This window comes from Octodon degus, unplaced genomic scaffold (genome assembly GCF_000260255.1).
Source record: "Octodon degus isolate 3935 unplaced genomic scaffold, OctDeg1.0 scaffold00178, whole genome shotgun sequence".
In the NCBI taxonomy this organism is placed as follows: Eukaryota; Metazoa; Chordata; class Mammalia; order Rodentia; family Octodontidae; genus Octodon; species Octodon degus.
Window position 1 is genome coordinate 2,616,619 of NW_004524754.1, and position 9,426 is coordinate 2,626,044.

A 9,426-nucleotide genomic window follows, 5' to 3' on the forward strand; every position below is an offset into this window, starting at 1 on the left:
AGAGAGAGAGAGAGAGAGAGAGAGAGAGAGAGAGAGAGAGAGAGAGAGAGAGAGAGATTTTTTTCAGGTAGGTTTCTTTTGTCTTCCATACTTTAGTTGGTTTTATTTATTTATTTTTTTTATCTTGAAAGTCCCCCGCATGTCAGCCAATACTGACCTGCCAGCACAAATCTTAGTTCCCTTCGTCTCTAACAGGAACTAAGAGCTGTGAAAAAGCTGTACCTTTCTGAGTTTGACTGTCAGTAACATGTATTTTACGAGACAACAGATTATTCACTTAGGGCGGGGGTGGCAAACAGATGACACATGTGCCACAGCCAGCTGTTTGCTATTCCTGAAAGCTCTGAAAGGTTCCCCATAACTGGCTTAGAGAATTTTTTTTTTAAATCCTGCCTCAGGTTTATTTGTACAAAGAGCACAAGGGGACACCAGCCTCCCACAGATGGCACCGAAGGGGTCACACCAGTCCTTCTGTTTTTACATCAGCAGATAAAAGACTTTTACTGTGGTGCCTTCACAGGGGCCTGGGCACCTTTGGGGGCCTTGGCTGGAGCAGAAGCTGGAGCCTGGGCCTTGGTTAGAGCCTGGGCCTTTGGCCAGCACACCCTGCGACCCTTGGCAATGCGGGCACAAATATGCTTCCCAAGCTTGGGGTGGGCAATATAGGCAAGTCAAGTGAGCCTGTGGTTTACTCCCTTTGGAATGTTCTTGGGCTTGACCTCCTTGGGCTTGACGAGGGCCTTGATAGCCTCGGCGCATGCACTCATGGCCTTGGTGTTGTTTGTTTGCATATTCTTGAAGCTCTTCTTTTTGTGCTTCTTGGCAAAACACATGTTCCCAAGGAACTTGGGATCCACTCCCTTTAGAGATTCGTATCTTTGTGACCAAGGTTTCCTGATGCCATTTCTGTGCCATTTTCGGGACTGGTTGTGTGTGGTGTGGTTCTTGGGCTTGGCCATAACTGCACTGTAAACCGTGGTGACCAAGCGCCTGGAACGGGAAGATGATGGCTTAGAGAATTAATAGAACATGTTTTTAATGTATTTAGAACAGGCGCACGCCATCACACCCAGTCTCAATAGCCATCCCAGGCAGGGCTGGCATGGCAAGCCGGGGATCGAACCCCAGTCGTTGCGTCTGCCTAAGCAGGCACTTTGGTCCACTGAGCTACCTGACTGGCCCTAGAACATGTTTTTCATCCTGCATGTCCTATGGGGGAATCAAATCCCATTCTCTAATATGTTTCTTAAATATAAATACATAAACTTCCCTTTAATCTAAATTTTGTATGCCTTTTTGAAGCATAGTTTCTATTTAGTCTATTTTCTGCCTTCCACAAATAGTAACTACAGTTCCAGTTTTTATTTTCTATATCTTTCTGGTATAACCACTCTCATTCAGCTTTAAATCTTAATCTTTCGTTTTCAGTAGCAACTTTTTCCTGGGAAACTTCTTCATGGTCTTCAAAGTCAGCATTAATTTTGAAATTTCTCTGGCATAAATTCTGCATAACATTTAATGTCAAATAAGAGCTATCTAGGGTTCGCAGTAAATATTTAATGTTGTTGTTGTGGCAACGTAAGTGACATATGAAGAAAACTGTCCTCAGGTTACTGTGCTGGAATTCCAAAATGTCTGAGTTTTGAATAATAACCCCTTTGTCCAGGACTGAAGCAATTATGTTAGGAAGAAAGTTGACTGACTGTTTTTGTTTGATTGACTTCTGAAATAAATGTTTGAATTGTCTATTTCTAAACAGTTTGTTAAATGCCTTGTGCTGTTAAACATACTCTTGTTTAAGAGACTGCTGCTAAATTTTTTAGTCTCATCTCTAAATAATCCATGTGGCAAAATGTCTGTCAGCACTTTCTTCCCTTTTTTGTCTCCAATTTTCAAGAGTCAAAGATAGCCATTAGCCATGTCCCTGTCCAACACTTCTTCCAAGAGTTTATTGCCAAATGAAATTTGGCTGTTCTCCTTCCAATCCATGTAGATGCTAAGAAAGGAGTACTTAAAAATTATTTGTACTACTTTGAAAACTACTTTGAAAAATTAATCCATGTGTGAATTAGTGATAGCTATGTAGAAGTTTAAATGCTGATATGGGGGAAGTAGAAAGTAACTCATATTCTATTTGCTCAAGTATTTTTAGGAAGTTTTCACTCCCTGTTTGTTCAATGGGCTGGTAATACTGGAATCTATAAAGCCTGTGCCTCTACAACTTATGAAAATGTGTTTCAAACATTTCTGGACAAATCCTGCTTTGTATTTCTGGAACAATGTAAATAATCTTTCAGGCCACTTTACACCAATGGTCTCAGGTGGAGTTTTCTAAGAAACATCTTTCCTTCTAGGCCCTTGGACATTTCAGATCAATAGCCATATTCCTGTAATGTTTTAGATAAGTACATCAGCTTATGATGCAAACTGCTTTCCTGCTTTATGGACCATAATTCACGTAGGGGCGGTTACTGGAGCACTGCTTGAGCTCGCTGACACACCAAGGCACTTCCCACCGATATAATCTCACTCAGGCGCCTTAGAACACTCGTGGTTTAGTCTTGTGAACTTGAACAGTTCTCTGTGTTTGTTTAACAAAAACAACCAGCACTTCTTAAGCTGTGCATACTGCATGTTTATTTTGGACAATCTTTTGTTAAGCCTGGTGGTTTAAATAAAACATTAACATGAAAGGAAGGAAAAGATTGGTAAGAGATCCATCCTCACCTCCCTTTCTTTTATAATAGCAAAACAATAAAAATGGTAAACTGAAAAAAAAAAAAGGTAAACTGATCTAAACCATAGGAGAGGGGCAGGGGAGATGGTTCAGTAGAATAAGTGCTCGCCTGGCTAGCGCATGGGTCTGAGTTCAATCCCTGGTTCGGGAAAAAAAAAAAAAAAAAAAAAACATAGAATGACTTAATATGTGATGGTGCATCATAGCAAGTAAATGGTGACAACTTCACTCCATAGAGTCTTGGAATATTGTGAGCATTAGTGAGCACCTGATGGGGAAGGGTTGACTTCGGGAGTAGGTCCATTACTCACTGGCCATGGAGACCAAGCAAGTTGGCCCCCCTCACTGAACCCCATTTTTCTTCAGTGTAGAAGGCGGCTCTAAATACTCCCTCGCAGAGCTGCTATGAGATGTAAGATAACCTCTGGGAACCTCATGCCATACTCAATAAGCTTAAGGCTCTGCTGCCGTGCTTTTTTAAAAGACTTTCTTTAAAAAAATAGATTTTACGACTTGGAAAACTGCTTATAAAGAGATGCTAAGTGGAATGGGGAAAAAATCCTCAAAACTTGCTCGAGATACCAAGCTTTCTAAACAGTGTCTTACAGCAATCTTAAATAGCGTCACATGGTCCATATGAGCCCAAATATATTTAACCTTTCCCGTGTCTACTGTTGAGGACTCCACGCCTTGGAAAAAATCTTAAGCATTTCTCAAAGTCCCCCGAGGGCTCTCGGAAGCCATCCAGCTCCAGCGTGGAGCATCTCCAGTTTTCCTACCCAAACCCCACCATGTGGTCTCCCCCCCCCCCCAGCGCTGTGCTGTGAGCTCGTGGACCCTGCTACCCCCCTCGATGAGACCCAATCAGGTGTCAAGGCTGGAAGAATGTACCCCGCCTTCCATGTTCCAGGCGCTTGGGGCTGGGAGAAGCCAGGCTGAAAATAACCTTGAGTTCTCACAGCAGCAGCCTTTTGTCTCCCTAGGACACCTGAGTGGGCTCGAGGGAACGGACCTCCTGGTGGAGTTAACCCCACCATCTCGGTCTCTTGCTCCTCCGATAGCGAGGACTTTGGTCACGGTTGTCCGCCCGGCTCTTTCACTCAGCAGTGCTCTGCGGCTCGGGGCTCTGTGGGTCCACTCTGCTGGTGGAAGCCCAGAGATGAGGAAGCGCAGGCGAAGGACGTGGCCCAGGTGCCAGAGGTAAGTCATCACCTCATGTTCTGTAACAATCCTCAACACTAAGATTCTACACTAGGAGGAACCTGGAGAAATGAATGATTCTAAAACCGAGACAGGCAGCTCCGCAAAAGATAATAATAATAGTAATAATAATAATAATAATAATAATAATAAAACTGACACGGGGAAAATACAAGGTGAGTCCTAAGCATCTTGGATAACAAAAAAGGAGATGAAATGAAAAAAGAAACTAAAAAAACTAAGCAGGAGCACCAACTACTGCACTATTTTAAACATTATTTTATTACTATTATTCACATTGTTTGTACAAGTTAATTATGTCATGTTTTGTTCAAATTCACCTTTCCTGCTCTTTCCATCTTCCCCACCCCCTCTCCCTCCCTTTCCCTACCCTCTAAGTCCTTCTTCCACTTTTTTTTTTCTTTCTTTCTTTTTTTCTTTTTTTTGGCAGAACTGGGATTGAACACAGGCCCTTGTGCTTGCCAGGCAAGTGCTTATTCTACTAAGCTATCTCCCTGGCCCCCAAGCTATCTCCCCGGCTCCCCTTCTTCCACTTTCAATTTGTCACCATTTATAAACTTTTGATTCTACCTTGGTGACAAAACATAAACTATTTAGCTTTCTGAGTCTGACTTATTTTGCTTGACATAATGACCTCCAGTTCCATCCATTTTTCTTTTTCTTTTCTTTTTTTTTTTGAATCAGGGATTGAACTCAGGCCCTTGCGCTTGCCAGACAAGTGCTTATTCCACTGAGCCATCTCCCCAGCCCCTTCCACTGAGCCATCTCTCCATCCATTTTTCTGCAAATGACATGATTTCACTCTTTACTGCTGAATACTCTGTTGTATTTGTACCATATTTTCCATTTATCTGTTGATGGGCAACTAGACTATTTCCACATTTTGGCCACTGAACAGTGCTATGGTAACCCTGGATACATGGTTATCTCCAACGTGCGCAAATTTTGACAAATCTGGGTTTGTACAGAGAAGTTAGACAGCTGGGTGTTATAGTAGTTCCTTTTTGAGGAACCTCTGTTCTGCTTTCCACAAGAGCCATACTAATTTGCATTTGCACCATGTCAGGGTTCTGTTCACCCCCACATTTTCACTAACATTTGTTCTTACATTTTATTTAGTCAGTTAGTTTTCAGTCATGGCCAATCTGACTAGGGTGAGATGGAATCTAAATGTAGTTTTGATTGTACCACCCTGACAGGTTATGATGTGAACCATTTTTTTCCATACATCCATTGGCCATTTGTATTTTTTCCTTTATCAGAAATATCATTTGAAAGGACTGGAAAAATTATGCTATAATGGTAATGGTTGTATTACACAGCAGCAGAAATAGAAGTAATTTTCTTTTTCTGTTTTTTAATTATTCTGATATGGTCCTATAAGCTTTATTACTGAAAATGTTTGTGAATCAATGATATGTTAAAGCAGAGCCTGGGACTGGACAACCCTGAGCACCCCAGCTCAGCTCAGGAGTGGAGGAAGAGCAGGCGAGAGGTGAGAAGAGGGCCGATGGCATGGCCGGGCAGGGCAGCTGTGCTCCATGGGCAAACACAGCCGAGCCTGAAGCTCGGGGAGAAGCCAAGGGCAGAAAGTTCCCTCGAAGAATATAATACTGATTTTGAGAGTAAACGTACATGGAATGAAGCATAGCAATGGTGTATTCAGAGGAAAGAGAACTGGATCTAGAACGGATGGAGATGCAATGAGTATGATTAAGACACTGAATGTGCAATGTGCATATGTACTAGTTTCTCATAGTGAACGTATTTATTACATATTGCAGACATATATTAAGACACTGAATGTGCAATGTGCATTGTACCAGTTTCTCATAATGAATGTATTTATTACATGTTGCAGACATATATTAATTGTAAAAAGAGGGAAAATCCAATGGGCTATTCATCAAGTATGGAAAAGGTTGCTTAGAGTGTCTTAAACCATAGTATGGAAAAAATGGTGACACAAATCTTTAACAAATTTTCTCTTCCTAGTCACAAAATCCTCTGTCCAGACAGTAGATATTTCAGTAAACCTTGTTTCTGTAGATCATAATGTTGATGTGTGTGTGAGTGTTAGATATCTCCTGCATATATTTCACACTAAAATATCTGTTTATTCTATGCTTATTTTGTGATAAAAAGAGAGTCAACTGTACCCTTTAAATCAATCACACAAGGGCTGGTGAAATAGCTCAGTAGACTAAGCATCTGCTTAGGCAAGCTCAGGGACCAGGGTTTGATCCCAGGCACCATATGCCATGCTGGCCCCAGCCCCACATGCTGATCCAGCCACTGAGACTGGGTATAATGGCACACACCTGTAATCCCAGCCTTGGGGAGGCTGAAAACAGGAGGATCACCACAAATCCAAGCTGCATAATGAGACCCTGTACCAAATACATTAAAAAAGAAAGAAAAGATAAATCAGTCACAAATATCTGTGCAACTTCAGAACATTCATTCATTTCATAAAGAATATAATTGCTAATGAAAATTACAAATCTTATTTATTTATTTTGCAGAACCAGGGATTAAACTCAGGCCCTTGTACTTGTCAGGCAAGCGCTTATTCTACTGAGCCATCTCCCCAGCCCCCTTATTTTTAAACTGTGGGCATTTATTAGAGGAGCAAAAAATATTTTATAGATGCCTCTGAAGGCCAGCCAGTGTTAGGGATTCTGCAGATCTCATTTGGTCTTCACGGCCACTCTGTAATGCAGGAACTATGACCCCATTTGACAGGCAAGTGAGCTGAGGACCAGAAGGGCAAACAGTGCTCACTACAGATCAGGCTGTGTTCTTTTCTTTTCAGTGTTTTAATCATACTTTTTTTTTTTTTTAGATACTATCCTATTAGAGATTGAACTCAGGGCCTTGACACTATGCTACTTGTCTGCTTGGTTGTTTAAGACAAGTTCTAACTAAGTTGCCCAGGCCAGGCTTGAACTTGTGATCCTCCTGCCTCAGCTTCTCAGTGCTGCCACTACACCCAGCTTCAATCATCCTTTTTAATGTCATAATTTGGAGGTCAGTATAGGTAGCCTGCAGAAAGCTTTCTTTTTGCTTAAAAATCCATTTCTTGCCCACCTGGATTGTTTTTCTATCACTGAACTGAATTCTACAAACAACACAGATGCAAGTGTTTAGACACTAGCTTTTTAACTATGATGGGGAACAGGGGGTAGGATGATGCAGAAAGAAATCAGAAAGTAGGGAAGATTGCCAAGTGAGAACACTTTCAGGTATAACTAGCTTAAAAGTGGCCCTTCCCACAATGATCAAGAGGCTTAGAGAAGTCTCTCTCACTGTAGCAATAGAGGAAAGAATTGTCCTGCAGAACAGGGAAGCATTCCAATAGCTAGTGCATTTGTACATACAGCATGAGTTAGAAGAAGATATTTAATGTGAGAAGTGGCAGAGTAACAGCATTCTTTACAATTAATTCATTAGCCCTGAATATCTACAAGTGAAGGGCACTGGCCCAAAGAGAAAGATTAGTCTAGAAAAAACACCAATAGGGATTGCAGAACCAGAGGTAAAATATGGATTGGTCAGCTAGACCTTTGTTTGCTTGCTTTGCTGTTTTTGTTTTTGTTACTGTTGCTGTTTACCATATCTGGTTTTAAATTTCATCACCATGACGTGATTCATGGTCATAAGCTTTTTAGCTCAGTTCCTCAAATGCAACTAAGGATGACAGTTGGAACACTGCCTTACCTCCCAGCTGCCCTCGCCACTGCACAGCTCACTGTCCATTCCACTGAGGCATTCCAGTGAGACTTTAAATAATTTAAGATGAAACTATTCCTTTGTATTAAAATTGGATGATGGATTGAGCAAGATATTCTGAAATTTAAGCAAATGAAGGCAAATTTGATAGGTTGAGGAGAAGATTCCTGGACGACGTAAATTGATGGAAGGTGAGGAAGCACCACAGTATTTTTAAATCTCTGGGATCAAATTCTGTTTCTAGCCATGATGGTGCAACTGAAATTAGATTAGCTTTCTGTCAAAAGCAGCAATAAACCTAATATACGACAGAACTGTTTTCAGGAAATGGAAAATGGAAAGCAGGACATTGATCCCCGAGAGACAGGACCAAGCCAGGAGCTCTGATTGGCCCCTCCGCCCAGCCTGGGAGGCGGCGAGGCCCAAGCACAGCAATCTGCGCTGCGCAGCGGGTGAGCAGGGTGGGCACTGGGCACGCGGGCTTTGATGATGCTAACAAAGCTGCGGAGAAGGAAGGAGCCCAGAGCCTGTCTGGGGATTCCTTCCGGATTCCTGGAAAGCCAGGGGCTGAATGAGGACAAGGAGACACCACAGCTCTAACTTGGAGCCATTCCTTCAGGGTTGAGGTCGCATAACACGAATTCAAGGCCGCAGAGGGCTCAGACCCAGTCACGGCGGAGGGATCGGGATCGCACTGCGCAACCATGTGTGCTCTGTACGGCACCTACGCTTCCTCTCCGCCCCGGGGCGAGGTGTGTTCCATAGTTACTCTAACAGAGCCTTCCCGCCCTTGTCAGGGTGAGTAGCTGGTACATTAACAGCCTGCCCAAAGCATTCAGCCAGGCATGGCAGCACACGTCTGAAATCCCAGCACTCCGGCAGGCTGAGACAGGAGGATTGCAAATTCAAGCCCAGCAGAGGCAACTTAGTGAGACCCTGTCTCACGGGAAAACCATAGGAAGGACTGGAGATGTAGGACTTTCGAGATGAGGTCCTGCTTTGTCGCTCGGGCGGCCTCACCCTTCCAAGTGCTGGGATCACACGTGCGTTGGTAGTGGCATGTGTGTACATCTGGGTGGCAGTGAGTAAAGACTGCTGTTTCCACACAGGACTGGAGGCCACCTCTGCTGTGGATGTTTCTGGGGCAGCGCCTACTACAGAGGCACCCGTTTTAGTCATTGTTAACACTGCAACATGAAATTCCTTGCGAGGTAAGGAGAGCAGTGCATGCAAATCTTTTCAGAGATAATGCATTCCTAGCTCTCCAGGAAGGGGTCCCCACCATTCCCCTGAAGCTGTATCTTATCTTTTCTCACCTCTTTCAGAAATTTAGGGAGAACCAAAGTAGAAGACAAACCACAAGGCAGATTTTAATTGTGCGCATTTTTAGGTGCAAATGTCATGCGCAGCGCTGAGCTTTAACGTGATTCCACTGTAGCTGACTTACTGAGACAAGCAATGGCATGACTTTGAAACTGGTAGAGTAGCCTACTAAAGGCTGTGTGCTGCAGGGCTAAGGCAGGGCTTGGAAAAGGACTCGCCTGTCCCCACCTGTGCACTTCTCCCACCCTGGCACAGCTGGAGCTGAAGCCTTTTTGGTCTTTCCCTCCCTGTTTGGTGTGAGGACAAATGTTTACCAGTAGGAGAATGGTGTGAGGAGAAACTCCTACCAGTAGTTTGCAGGCTACTGCTACCTTGTGAGGGAAGCCAAAGAAAATATTAGGCGGCTCAAAAGA

At 43.2% G+C, this 9,426-nt stretch overlaps 1 pseudogene; it reads right to left on the reverse strand.

Annotated features, from left to right (window-relative positions):
* Positions 1-500: 500 nt before the first annotated feature.
* On the reverse strand, positions 501-959 carry LOC101580975 (annotated as a pseudogene).
* Between the last annotated feature and the right edge of the window lie 8,467 nt (positions 960-9,426).